A 14,839-nucleotide genomic window follows, 5' to 3' on the forward strand; every position below is an offset into this window, starting at 1 on the left:
GGATGTACCGATGTCCTGCACTACTTCTTTCAAGTGGGCCTACGATGTCCATGGCGATGCGTCTGAGAGGAGAAGAGATCACAGGGAGAGGATGCAGGGGTGCTTTGCCCCGCTGGGAAACAACACTGGTCTTTTGACAGATGGCACATGTATTGCAATATGTCTGAACATCTGTGTATAGTGTAGGCCAGTGGAACCGTGAACTAATGCGTGCATATGTATTCTGCTGTCCTAGGTGGCCAGCCCAGGGAACAGTGTGTGCCAAATGTAAGACAATATGGCGGCAACATGTTGGAACAACTAAACATGTCACATCATTTGTCTGCAAATACAACATTCCATTCAACACAACATATTTTTCATTGCACAGATTAGCTGCATTTTCACACCCTGCCTTCTCAAAGAGTGATTTTAAAGACTCATCATCCCTTTGTAATTTCGCAATGTCCTCCGGAATCCTCCAGCCACTAACCTGAAGACCATCCACGGAGGTTTTAGAAACTGGGGTGCCCATGTACTTCTCTAGACGCCGCTGTTGGCGTGACTTCCTAGGGCCCTTTGTGCCGCCCTGCAACAGACTACTGTCCAAGTCCGGCAGTGGCTGCAGACCTGCCTTGGCTTGTGCCCGGGTGACAACAGGACATGACACTTCAACAGAGGCAGAGGGAGTAACAGTTTCAGAGTCTTTGGTGGTTTGTAACAGATCATTTAGTAGTGGCAAGTCTTGACCCAAAATCATATCAGCTGGCAAGTTGTCAACTATGGCAACATTTAACAAGTACAATTGATCATACACCTCAACAACAACTTCAGCTCTAGCGTACTGCTTTACATCTCCATGTACACATTGAACAGCGGTAGTGCTCACATAATTTACATTTGGCACAAAACATGGTTTTAACAGAGAAAGAGTGCTACCAGTGTCCAAAAGAGCTTGCAACGAATGTCCATTAACTGTCACCTTACACCTATTTTGTCTCTCCTCGACAGAGTCTCTAGCATTGTCTTCCTCTCTGGGAACATAACAAAATCCAGTCAATTTTGCTTTTCGCACAGGACACACTGATGCTTTGTGTCCAGGCTGTTGGCAATAAAAACAAATTAGTCCCTTGCCCACAGATGATTTTTGTCCTTGTGCATGGTCTATACGATCAGCGTGACTTTTCTCAGCTTCAGCCCCAGAGCGATCAGAAACAGAACGTACAGTACCTCTTGGTGGTTGAGTGCGCAGGCCTCCCCTGTGAGCATTCATGTACTGTTGAGCCAGCTTTGCTGCCGCCAGGCCTGTCATCGGCTCATGCTCCCGTACCCATGTGCGAGTATCATACGGAAGTACACGAAGAAGCTGCTCCAGGATAATAGCCTCACCAATCTCCTCTTTAGTATGCTCCTCAGGCCGTATCCATCGTCGATACAGATTCCTCAAGCGATGGTAAGTTTCTGTTGGTGACTCTCCCGCTGGAACAGAGGACACTCGGAAGCGCTGGCGGTAAGTTTCTGGTGAGATGTTAAATTTCTCCAGCAGTGCCTCCCTTAGATCAGCATACACCTCTGCCTTCTCCTCATCCATCGCTAAGTATGCCTCCAGTGCCTGCCCTGTCAGCAAGGGGACAAGTCGAAAGCTCCACTCCTGCTCAGGCCACCCCCAGGTCCTGGCCAACCGCTCGAACCGCCGAAGATAGTTTTCAATGTCTTCCCCCTGCTGGAAGGCTGGCATTTTTGGTTCAGACTGCTGCATTGGCTGACTTGGTGCTGGGACATTTGTGGAGTCTAGGACATGTGCTTGCCTGTCTCGTGTAGGTCCTCTCTGTGCTGCCGGAGTTGGTAGGTCCATCCGCAGACTATCTATGTCATACGAGGTCTCTGCAGGCCGTGCTGACTGTACGATGGACTCTCGTAGACCACGGAGCTCTCGCAGATATCTCTCTTCCCTCTCCTCTTGTGCATCCAGGAATTTGCGCATCAGAGACACCATTCCTTCCCCAGACATTTCACCAGCTGTGAAGGGCTTGGTCTGTGGTGAACTGGCCTTTGCTGATGCTTCAGGAAGCCTTGTAGCTGCCTCTTCGTCCTCTGTAGATTCCATTGAATCCCAGGTAACATCCTTTTCAGCCACCACCTTCCCCTGGGACCGCAAACCCGTCCTGGGTTTTTTACCTTTTGGCGCTGTCTTGCGGGTTGCCATCCCACCGCTGCCACCATATGTGATAAAACGAGAACCACCACTCGCTTGGGGACGTTGTGAATGTCCGTAAAAGATGTTAAATGATGGCTCAGCCCGCAATAGCACTTATGTGCAAGTGCAATTTATTTACAGTGCCAAAAAATATACACAGTCCAATGGTGAAAAATATATATAGGTGAACAAAGTACCAAAGAAACAACAAACAGAAAAATAAAGAGGGAATAATCCAAATGAAAAAAGTCAATATACAGGTAAGTATCCACAATATACAGGCGTTACAGAAAGATCGCTTGAGGCACCACAGTTGCTCTCTCGCTCCGACTTGGTAAACAAGTGATAAGTTTTAATCTGGCCTGCCCTTATATAGGCCAGACTCCACCCCCTTCACATGGGATTTCTCAAATGGGTAATAAGAGACGTTTAAAACCCCATTACTTCAGGCATTTCGACTTCTTTTACACCAATTATTAATACTAAACACAAACTCAAACACGTAATCAACAAATAAAACATTAAACACAAAAATACTACATTCAACTATTTAATTTATATACACGCAAAAACAAGGTACCCCCTACTTATATAAAACAATGGTTTGGCTGGTTTCCGGTGCGCTGCGGCAGCGCGGCGCCGTCAGTGACGTCATAACTGATCGGCGCTCTATCGGTCTGTTTGGCAGCGTCTCACACCGGAACACCGACCATCGCACGCCCAATTCAATATAACAAACACCGATTAGACAAGACGACATCAAACAACGTGCAGTGTGAGTGTGTGAAATGTCCGGGGTTATGAATATTGACGGATGTGGAGGGGAAGATGAAATAATGTCCAACACATATGTGCCATCGGGAGTGCGTGTGCACCCGCGCTGCCGACGGCGGAACACCAGGAGGGAAATGAGCGTGAGTTATTACAAAGGTAAGTATTTCTGCTTAAGTCTAGGTGTGTGCGTGTGTGTGCCAGTGTTGCCCAGCAGTGACAATTATGTCAGCTTTGTCACAAGCCTAGATATTTTAACTATGGCTAAAGCTCAAAACTAAAGTAATATTATTTTTAAAAAATGGATATTATATTTACCACGACCGGTGAAACATTCAAATGTCTATTCAAAAAGATAAGTCGGTCTACGTGCTTAGATGAGAGCCGAGTGCGCAGCCTGTTCACATTTAGTGGAATAAATTCGCTCCGCTGGAACAGATGTTGCAGGAACAGCCAGGCACCACTGGACAAGATTATCTGTCCCTGAAACTAATGGGCAGCAAATCTTTCACCACCATATGAGCGAATAGCTTTGTCGTCTTCTCGGTTCTGCCAGCGTTGCATTTAGGTCTTACGGCAGGTGATTCAATGCTCGTCTGAGTTGCCGCTATTTTATGTACACATTTTAGATGATAGCGCATTGTATTTGTTGTAGATTTGTGTGACAGCTTGGCGCTGCACAGCTTACCCTGAACTGTATTTTCATCGTTCTTCTCAAAGGGAAGCCAGCCATCACTACGTGACTTTGAGGCCATGATTATCTGTCTTCTTACGTCTTTTGAGGCATCAAGTGGGAAGCTAACCAATCAGAGATCAGGGCGCCACCCAACGTGGTGCCATAACCAATAAAAATAAATAAATAAATAAATAATTTCGATCATCGTTTATGTGATCGATCATCGCTGTCGCGGTCGAGTACTCGATCACTGTTGCACATCCCTAATTGCAAGTCTTTAAATCAGGGTTTTAGACTTTTTTTTTTAATTGAAATTCTTATTTGATTAACATTAATGGGATTCTCAACCCCAAAATTAAAATTGTGTCATTAATCACTAAAGAAGTCCTGAATAGAGCTTTACAAACATTCACTCCTAAATTAAATTGTGATGAATAACATCGCATTAATAAATCTGAAAAGGCCAGTAGTAGTTTGTATCCCTGAAAAGTAATGTTTGTCGTTTAAGATTTTCTTATCGTAAACAGAGTTGGCAAGTATTGCTGAATTGTCTCGCCATTCAGCTGCTTACATCTTACCTCAGCTTGCATTCAAGTGGTGCACTGCTCAGCTTCTGTGAACAGTAAATCCCGCCTTCTTCGATTTGATTGGCTAATTCAAACATTTTGACATTGACGAGCGCTTTTGAGCCAGTACACTGAGCCGGAGCACACTAAATTAATTTGAATATTTGACTCAAGTGGGCCATGCAGGCCATTCATCTGGGCCGATGGACGTACATTTTTTATAATTTATTATATATATATATATATATATATATATATATGTATTAATGCAATGGGCCGGCCCACATCAAAAGTCAAAGTCCCAGTGGGAAAAATCCTGGTGCTCCAGATGGCCAGTCAGTATTCAATGACTCAGTCATGAGAACATGCCACTTGTTTCTTTCCTGTAGTGATCATTGTAAAAGACAGTCACTAGTCTCCACCTATCAGCTTAATGATGTTACATGTGGAATAATACATTCAGTACAAAGTCCACAAATAATAATAATAGAGTCATTAGCATTTTTAAAAATGAACTTGTTACTATGCCATATGTTATATCTTGTTGGAGCTGTTTATTAAATGTTAAAGTGATTGGCTGAGATAACATAAAGTCCCAGTGCTTGACGACTAGACTAATGAATTTCAAATTCACCATGTTGTTCAAATTGTTCTTGTAATGCATTCTCAACCTGTGGTCGTCTGACAACCAAATTCAAAACGGCAAAGTTTACATCTCTCTTCCCTAGAACACCACTCCAGGCCCAAGGACCTCCTTCAGTTTGCCTTTTCCCTCCAAAAAACGCTATGAGTTCAAGGTCAGGGCTCGTATAGGGTTATTATGTGGAGAGTCCAAGTTTTGGAGTGACTGGAGTGAGCCTGTCTACTGGGGATCTTAAAAGACCTACGACACCTCAGGTAACTTATGTCCGTATTACACACACACACACACACACACACAAACACATGTTTGTTTTTGTGAAAAGTGGGGACATCCCATAGGCGTAATGATTTTTATAATGTAGAAACTGTATATTCTATCGCCATTCACCAACCCTACACCTAACCCTAACCCTCACAGGAAACTTTCTCAAAAAAACCTCATTCTGTATGATTTATAAGCATTTTGAAAAATGGGGACATGGGTTATGTCCTCATAAGTCACCCTCTCCTTGTAATACCTGTGTCATACCCATGTCATTATACAAAGTTGTGTCCTGATATGTCACAAAAACATGCCCACACGTTCATGTTCATTCTCACACTTTCTCATAAAAAGCACTTACTAATAAAAAGCTTTCCTTAATACGTTTGTCCGTTCTTCCAATTGATTCAAGTTCACAGTCACCCTGACTATTACCATTTAAATTTTCAAGTAATTTTACTGTATAGTTTTGGAGAAAATTAATGACAAAATCACTCTAAAAACAAAGTGCATTTCTAGCATTTGCACCATTACCCATTTTCAAACACTCGTTTTTTCTTTTTAGGTTTACTCATTCTTTCAATTGATTCCTGTTCACAGTCACCCTGACTATTACTGTAATAATTTTCAAATATTTTTACTGTACAGTTTCGCAGAAAATCAAAGGCAAATTCACCCCAAGCATCTAAATGCATAATCACTTTTTCATCATGTCCCATTTCAAACCCTCATAAAAACATTTTCTTTAGAGGTGTTCTCGTTCTTTCAGTTGATTCCTGCTCACAGTCACCCTGACTATTACTGTATTCATTTCCAAGTCATTTTACTGTATAGTATTGGAGAAAGTTAAAGGCAAATACCCCAAGCATGAGTGCATAAGCACTTTTACATTGTCTCATATTCAAACCATCATAAAAATCTTTCCTTTTTAGGTTTGCTTGTTCTTTTAATTTACTACTGTTCAAAGTGATCCTGATTTTTTCTGAGTTAATTTTCAAATATTATTACTTTATAGTTTGGGAGAAAATGAATGGCAAATTTACCCCAAACATCTATGTGTACCTTTGCACTTTTACATCACGTCCCATTTTCAAACACTCATAAAAGTATTTCCTTTCTTATTTCAGAAAACATCTTAAGGAATAACAGCACTTTAGGCACGCTGCAGTAAATCCCATCAGACTGCTCAACAGTGCCTACTGTGGCTTCAACACCTGTCTTCTGCACACACACAAAAAAATTATTCTCATATTAGGCTTTTGTTTAACTGCATAAAACAAATTCCATATTTGCATTTGTATCTGTGAAATGTAATAACACAGCTTACATAACCCCTATCACAACTTATTTCTGTATATCAGTCTTAATACAACTCTTGTTTAAATTCATTAGGTTGTATTGCAGTCAATCAATCGATAGTCTACTGTTATTTTAAGGTGTCATTCAGTCTTGAAAGGTGAATTTTATTATCATTAAATGATTATAGGAGTAAGCTGCAGCAGAAGCTGTGGCAGGACGACACCAAGGAGTTCTGCAGAGGCATGAGGACTACAAATGGTTACAAGCTGTCGGTACAATAAAACAACAACAACAACAAAAAAAGTCTCCTCTCTCTCTCTCTCTCTCTCTCTCTCTCAAAGTTCAAGTTCAAGTTGCTTTATTGGCATGAAATTTGAGTTACAGTATTGCCGAAGCATTTAGATGCAGAATAAAATATTAAGAATATCAAATAAAACTGTTGAATACATTCAATTATCCCTTTCGTATGGTGTGTATGGTGTATAAATATTTAGCAGCTAGTGTGACTGCCGTCTCATTCTCTCCAAGTATATAGAGTAGTTTCTCTGAGTCATTTAGAGACAAGAATGAAGGATTTAAAGCTTCAAACTGTGGGAAGAATGTTTGATTCAGCTCACAGTGTTTGCACAGGCGCTCTTCTCTCGGGAGCCAGGATCTTTTATGTCTACCAATCTCTATTTCCAAATCATGATCACCGAGTCGATATTTGGAAAGGATTTGTTTTTCTTTTAATTTTAATTGCTTGAGTGATAAGTAATTTGCCAGTTTTGTGGTTCTGTTTAGGGCCGAATAACACTGGAGTTTGGTTTGGAGCTCAAATTCATTTTTTAAATTTGCAAAATAATTATACTTCAGATTTTTGTCAATTAGTTTCTGAATGTTGGGGTTGTGATTGGAGTCAGACTCAGTTTGGGTTTCCTTCATCAGTTGAAGCACGAGTGTGTTTAGAGGATGAGACACTGTGGGGGGGGGGGGGGGGGGGGGGGCTTTATATTGAACAGATTGAGGGTCAGATTGAGTCAGGTGATGATAGAATTGAACAGCTCTTTTTTGTATTTCTATGTGTAAGGGGTATAAGCCCAGCTCAGTCCTGCAGGCGATATTAGAAGTGCTTCTGTTTACCCTTAGGATGTCTTTGGCAAATTCCAATTGTGTTCTTTCTATTAAACTTTTGTCCCAGTTTTCAAATTTTAATATTGGTCCCCAAATTTCACTCCCGTACAGTAGGATTGGTTTGATGATTGCGTGATATAATTTAATCCATGTTCTAATTGGTAATTTTAATTGACCAAACTGTGCTTTAATGGCATAAAATGCCCTCCGTGCCTTCTCATTGAGGGCCTTGACGGCCAGACTGAAGCCCCCTGATGCTGAGATCTTGATGCCCAGGTAAGTGTAGTACTGCTGTGCTCCAGGACTGATATCTGCTTCCCTGAGACCTGGCCTTCTTCTGGAACACCATGACCCTGGTTTTGTCCACTCCTCACAGTACTGTTCCAGCAGGGCCAGGCTGTGCTGGAGACCCTCGGCTGTTTTTCAATTCAATTCAATTCAAGTTTATTTGTATAGCGCTTTTTACAAAACAAATCGTTACAAAGCAACTTTACAGAAAATTATGTTTCTACAATATTTAGTAGTAGCTAGTAGTTTGTGCACATTTGACAGGATTTTAGAAAAACTAAAAAATAATAATAATACAAGACGTAGTCAGCTAGACGATGAACTATCAATATTATTAATTAAGTTATTATATGATTAAGTCACACATTTAGGAATAATTGTTAGTTCTGTTTGTTCATTCAGGGTTAGCATCATCTGAGGTCCTCTGAGGGTCAGCATCATCTCTTCTCAGGTGTTCTGGATCCAGACTGGAGCTTGTGTAAATCCTAGTTACCACGGGATGTGAATCCCGTGGCAAAACATAGAAACAAAATACAGACATCATTAGCATAGCTGCTGATCCAACAAAGTAAAATTAGTTTAACCCAAGCTAATGAATAAAAATGCACCTTTGATCAGATGCAACTACACTCACAATTAAAAAGATACATTATTCGAATGCTTGGCGAAAGAGATGTGTTTTTAATCTAGATTTAAACAGAGAGAGTGTGTCTGAACCCCGAACATTATCAGGAAGGCTATTCCAGAGTTTGGGAGCCAAATGTGAGAAGGCTCTACCTCCTTTAGTGGACTTTGCTATCCTAGGAACTACCAAAAGTCCAGCGTTTTGTGACCTTAGGGTGCGTGATGGGTTGTAACGTGGTAGAAGGCTAGTTAGGTACGCTGGAGCTAAACCATTTAGGGCCTTATAGGTAAGTAATGATAATTTGTAACTGATGCGGAACTTAATAGGTAGCCAGTGCAGAGACTGTAAAATTGGGGTAATATGATCATATTTTCTTGACCTCGTAAGGACTCTCGCTGCTGCATTTTGGATGACCTGTAGCTTGTTTATTGAAGAAGCAGGACAACCACCTAGAAGTGCATTACAATAGTCCAGTCTAGAGGTCATGAATGCATGAACTAGCTTTTCTGCATCAGAAACAGATAACATGTTTCGTAGCTTGGCAATGTTTCTAAGATGGAAGAATGCAATTTTTGTAACATTGGAAATATGATTTTCAAAAGACAAATTGCTGTCTAATATAACACCCAGATTTCTGACTGTAGAGGAAGTTACAGTACATCCGTCTAGTTGCAGATTGTAATCTACAAGATTCTGTGTAGTGTTTTTTGGTCCAATAATTAATATCTCCGTCTTATCCGAATTTAATTGGAGAAAATTCTTTGTCATCCAATCTTTTACATTTTTAACACAATCTGTTAGCTTAGATAATTGGGAAGTTTCATCTGGTCTCGTTGATATATATAGCTGAGTATCATCAGCATAACAGTGGAAGCTAATTCCGTATTTTCTAATAATATTACCAAGGGGCAACATGTATATTGAAAATAGAAGGGGACCTAGGACGGATCCTTGTGGCACTCCATATTTTACTGATGATAAATGAGATGACTCCCCATTTAAGTAAACAAAATGGTAGCGATCGGACAGGTAGGATCTAAACCATCTTAGAGCCTGCCCTTGAATACCTGTATAGTTTTGTAATCGATCTATGAGTATGTCATGATCTATGGTGTCGAACGCAGCACTAAGATCAAGTAAGACTAGAAATGAGATGCAGCCTTGGTCTGACGCAAGGAGCAGGTCATTTGTAATTTTAACAAGTGCAGTTTCTGTGCTATGGTGGGGCCTAAAACCTGACTGAAATTCTTCATACAGATCATTTTTATGCAGGAAGGTGCTCAATTGAGCAGACACAACTTTTTCTAAAATTTTAGACATAAATGGAAGATTTGAAATAGGCCTATAATTTGCCAGTACACTAGGATCTAGTTTTGGTTTCTTAATAAGAGGCTTGATAACCGCCAGCTTGAATGGTTTTGGGACGTGTCCTAAAGATAACGACGAGTTAATGATATTGAGAAGCGGTTCTTCGGCTACAGGCTGTGGGAGACATGCTTCATACAGGAGGCACTTGACTTCAGAGTCGTGTAGAGCGAGGCCTGGGATGCTGTCGGAGCGCTCCAGAGCTTCTGCCAGCTCGTTGATGTAGATGTTAAACAGTGTTGGGCTCTCACTCCACGACCCTGCTGGAAGAACTCTGTTCTCAGATTCCCAATCTTGACCGCACATTTACTGTTCTTATACATGGATTCTATAATATCGAATGTTTTTCCACCAATGCCAATTTGTAATAATTTGTACAGTAACTCGTCATGCCAAATAGCATTGAAAGCTTTTTTAAATCAATGAAACATGTATATATTTTTCTTTGTTTGTCCTTTAGATTTTTGTTAATTAGGGTGTGGAGAGAATAGATGCGGTCAGATGTACGTTGTTTTGGTAAAAAGCCAATTTGTGATTTATTTAGGATGTGTCTTGTGAGGAATGTCACTATGCGGCTGTTTATTATATTACAGAAGAGCTTAGCTAGATTACTGCCCACACAGATGCCACGGTAATTACTGGGATCCAGTTTATCTCATTTCTTATATATGGGTGTAATCAGTCCTTCAGACCAGGCCTCAGGGAAGTCACCAGACCATAAGAGCAGATTGAATAATTTAGCCAGAGCTTGAGTTATGGAAGGACTGCTGAGTTTGAGCATCTCATTACTGATGTTGTCCTGTCCACATGCTTTCTTTAATTTGAGCTGTTTAATGTGCTCTGATATTTCTGATGTTGTTATAATCATGTCTAGTGGGTTTTGGTAATTTTTGATAGTTTTCTTCAGATGGTCTAGTTTTCTCTGTGTTTAAGTTTGGGGCTGGTTGAGGTCTGGTTCTAGTGTTTGGTAAAGAGTTTTAAAGTAAGAGCTCCCGACTGTGCCGCTCTGGAGGAATGTGATTTGATTTGGGGCTTTCAAATTTTTTTAAGAGAGTCCAGAAATTGTTTTGGTCTATTGATTGACCGATTTCATCAATTTTAGCTTCATACTATTGATCTCTTTTGTTACAAATGAGTTTTTTATAATTTTTTAAGCAGCTGGAGTAGGCGAAGCGTAGCGTCTGATTGGCCGGATCTTTATGCTTTTTGTTAGCAAGTCGTCGAAGGTCTTTTCTGAGACATTTGCATTCATTATCAAACCACATATTCTTTTTAATTTCTGGTTTGTTTATTCTATGTTTGTTTGGTTGTTTAATGTTAGATATAGTGGCCAAAGTTTGAAATATGTAATTAAGTTTGGATGTTGCTGAGTTTATTCCATTAGTATCTGGAGTGAAATCTGAGGACAAAAAGTCATCCAGTATTTTTAGTATTACAGAGCTGCTCATGTTTTCTTTGAATTGTTCAGCGTTAGATTGGTTCCAGTTGAGTTTTGGTTTTAAGGGGAAGAGTTTTTCATGTTTGGGGGGAGATCTGACCCTGTCACAGGACTGTTTCAGGTAAAGGACTGTTTGACAGTGGTCAGAAATGGGAAGTTGAGGTCTGGCTATAAAGGAGTTAATAAAATTTGGGTCAATGTCTGTAATTGAGTAATCAACTACGCTGGCTCCTAATGTGGAGCAATAGGTGAATCTACCAAAAGAATCTCCCCTGGTTCTGCCATTTATGACTTTTACAAAGCTTTAACATCTGCTTCCCATTTATGTTGATTACATTGTCACAACTGGTTCTCGGAGTAATGACTGGTGTTGACTGAGATACAATGTCCCCAAAAATGTGAGCATTATCTGTGGCGTTAACATAATCAATTTCTCTCCCAGTCCTTGCGTTTAGGTCACCACATACAAGAATACTTCCTTTGGACTGAAAGTGCAGGACGTCTCTTTGCAGCTGGAGAAAGCTCTCTTCTTGGTAGTAGGGAGAATCATGAGGAGGAAGATAAACAGCACAGAGGTAGAAATTACTCTGTGGCAGGATAGATTTGATTTCAAGACAAATCAGGGATTTTTCAGTTTTTACTGTTTTAATCCGGTGTTTTAGATGATCTTTGTGCCATATAAGTATGCCACCTGAATCACGACCAAATTTAATTTGGGAGTTTTTTAGAGAGGGCACAGTGATTTCTCTGTATCCTCTTGGACAGTGCAAGCTCTCATTACTCCGACACCATGTCTCATGAAATATTACAATGTCTATGTCTTTCATATTATTAAGTAAGTCTTGGTCTGCAGTCTTGTTCCCGAAAGTTGAAGAATGTAAACCCTGTATATTCCAACAGCTAATTTTAAATGATTTCATAGATAGATATAGAGAAGTGTGTGTGTATATTACTCTTGTACATTATTTGACCAGTTTGGAGCAGATGACGTTGAGCAGGTGTCTTATCTGATTGAGTTCGGCGGCTGCAGGGTTCTGTGGCTGTTGGGTTGCTGCAGCGTAGCTCTGATGCTGTGATGGCGGTCCAGGGGTCGAGTCCTGTCTGGTTCTTGGACGAGGCTGGATGTTTCTGTGTGGTTGGGAGCTGCTCTTGCTGTGCAGATTTCTGCTGTTTGTTCTTCCAAGTGCTGTGCTTTTCAGCACTCCTGCGAAAAGTTGTACTCCTTTCTTGTTGAGGTGTATGTAGTGTCACGGGGTGAAGAACCACTCGACAAGAGGTACGTGAAATCAAAAGCCCCGGAGGGTGGGTTTATTGAAAAGTGAAGGGTGCCTGGTGAAGTGTCCTGATCTGCTTTCCGCTGGTTGGTGCTCCCCGTGTGCTCTCCGTGCTCCTCTGTGCCAATCAAGGGGAAAGTGGGTGTCCAGACGTGCTCCAAAGGGTGTGGGCTGTCGGTCACTCGCTGCTTTCTGTGGGGATAGGAGAGAGGGGTTAGTCCAGCTTTGCGTTCTGTTTGAGAACCTCTTCTCAGTGCAACATGTGCTGCTTTTCAATGTGCTGGCTGATGGGGAGCAGCTGTGACCGATCAGCCGGTGACGAGGACGTGCAGGTGTTTTGGTTTGGTTTCCAGGGCGACGCTGATTCCTCTGGGAGTGCTCGTCACATCCCCCCCCCCCTAAGCGTCGTTCTGGTCCTGCGAAGACATGTAGAAAGTAGGGGCGAGATTAGGGGAGGGTGGGGAATGACCCCTGACAGACCTGCATAAGCTGTCCAGATCCGGGAGAGGCCATCGGCGTTCGCGTTGGCGGCCCCAGCTCGATGGCGGACTTCGAAGTGGAAGTCCTGGAGCGCTAGGAACCAGCGAGTCACCCTGGCGTTGGTGTCCTTGGCGCGGGCCATCCACTGTAGGGGCGCGTGGTCGGTTACCAGGGTGAACTTGCGGCCCAGGAGGTAGTACCGGAGCTCCAGGACTGCCCACCTGATGGCCAGGGCTTCCTTCTCCACAGCGGCGTATTTCCTCTCGGCGGGGGACAGCTTCCTGCTGATGTAGATGATCGGATGCTCCTCACCTTCCTGAATTTGGGAGAGGACCGCTCCTAGTCCTGTGTCGGAAGCATCCGTCTGCAGCAGGAAGGGGCAGCTAAAGTCCGGGGCGCGGAGTACCGGCGAGGACGTGAGTGCTGCTTTCACCTGGGAGAAGGCTTCTTCCGCCGACGGGGTCCAGCATACTTTCTCCGGCTGCCCCTTCCTGGTCAGGTCTGTCAGGGGGGTGGCTAAAGAGGAGAAGTTGGGGATAAAACAACGATAATAACCCGCCAACCCCAAGAAGGCTCGTACCTGGGTCTTTGTCTCCGGTCTTGGTGCGGCGTGGATGGCCTCAACTTTCTTGTCTTGCGGCCGGATGAGTCCTCGGCCGACTTGATAGCCCAGGTACTTGGCCTCAGAGAGGGCTAGGTGGCATTTTCGGGGGTTGGCGGTAAGTCCAGCCCGCCGGAGCTCCGAGAGCACCCTCCGCAGACGATCCAGATGTTCGTCCCACGCCTCGGAGTGGACCACGACGTCATCCAGGTAGGCGGCCGCGTAAGCTTGGTGAGGCCGCAGGAGGATGTCCATCATCCGCTGGAACGTCGCGGGGGCCCCATGTAGGCCGAAGGGAAGGGTCCGGTACTGCCAGTGGCCACTGGGGGTGGAGAAGGCGGTTTTCGGCTTGGCGGCCTCGGAGAGCGGTACCTGCCAATAGCCCTTGGTTAGGTCTAGGGTGCTGATATACCGGGCCCTTCCTAGCCGGTCCAGCAGTTCGTCCACCCGAGGCATGGGGTACCCGTCGAATTCGGAGACTTCGTTCAGGCGGCGGAAGTCGTTACAAGGGGAGTCACTTACAGGGGAGAGGCCCAGCCTCGCCAGGATCTCTCGCTTCACTTCGACATAACTGTCGGCACTCGTCAGGGGGAGCGAGAAGTAAGCCCTCTGTGCTTCACCGGTGAGTAGGGGTGCCAGCGCACGTGCCCACTCGTCCTCTGGCCATCCCTCTCGGTGGGCAGTGTTTTCGAAGACCTGAAGGAAGGCTTCCACATCGTCATCGGCCGTCATCTTGGGCAACAGACGGGTGGCTTGTGCCCGAGGCTCAGGTAGCGGAACGCGCTGGGCCGCGGCCGCCCGGACGGCGGCGAGTTCATCCTCTGTCCTGCCCAGGCGAGTGGCGAGGTGTTCCGCTATTTGCTGCTGGCGGATGCTAACCTCAGCGAGGCGTTGTAAGACGTCCTCCATCGCGGGGCCGCGCGTGCCGCCTTCCGTGGTGCTGCTGACAGAAAGCAAAAAAAAAATTAGGAGTTGGGGCGGTGACCTTGTCGGTGATTCCTCACTGTTCTGCCCGCATTCTCCACCACTGTCACGGGGTGAAGAACCACTCGACAAGAGGTACGTGAAATCAAAAGCCCCGGAGGGTGGGTTTATTGAAAAGTGAAGGGTGCCTGGTGAAGTGTCCTGATCTGCTTTCCGCTGGTTGGTGCTCCCCGTGTGCTCTCCGTGCTCCTCTGTGCCAATCAAGGGGAAAGTGGATGTCCAGACGTGAAAGGGCACATCAGTCCGTGGCAGTAACGTGGACAGAGTTATCTGAGCTTC

General features: G+C 43.8%; 1 long non-coding RNA gene across 1 annotated transcript; it reads left to right on the forward strand.

Moving 5' to 3' along the window:
* Positions 1–4,923: 4,923 nt before the first annotated feature.
* Positions 4,924–6,481, forward strand: LOC127987817 (uncharacterized). Its single transcript, XR_008161435.1, has 2 exons — positions 4,924–5,086; positions 6,221–6,481. It is a non-coding gene; the product is annotated as an uncharacterized LOC127987817 (long non-coding RNA).
* Positions 6,482–14,839: the final 8,358 nt, after the last annotated feature.

The sequence above is a fragment of the Carassius gibelio genome, chromosome B22 (genome assembly GCF_023724105.1).
Source record: "Carassius gibelio isolate Cgi1373 ecotype wild population from Czech Republic chromosome B22, carGib1.2-hapl.c, whole genome shotgun sequence".
In the NCBI taxonomy this organism is placed as follows: Eukaryota; Metazoa; Chordata; class Actinopteri; order Cypriniformes; family Cyprinidae; genus Carassius; species Carassius gibelio.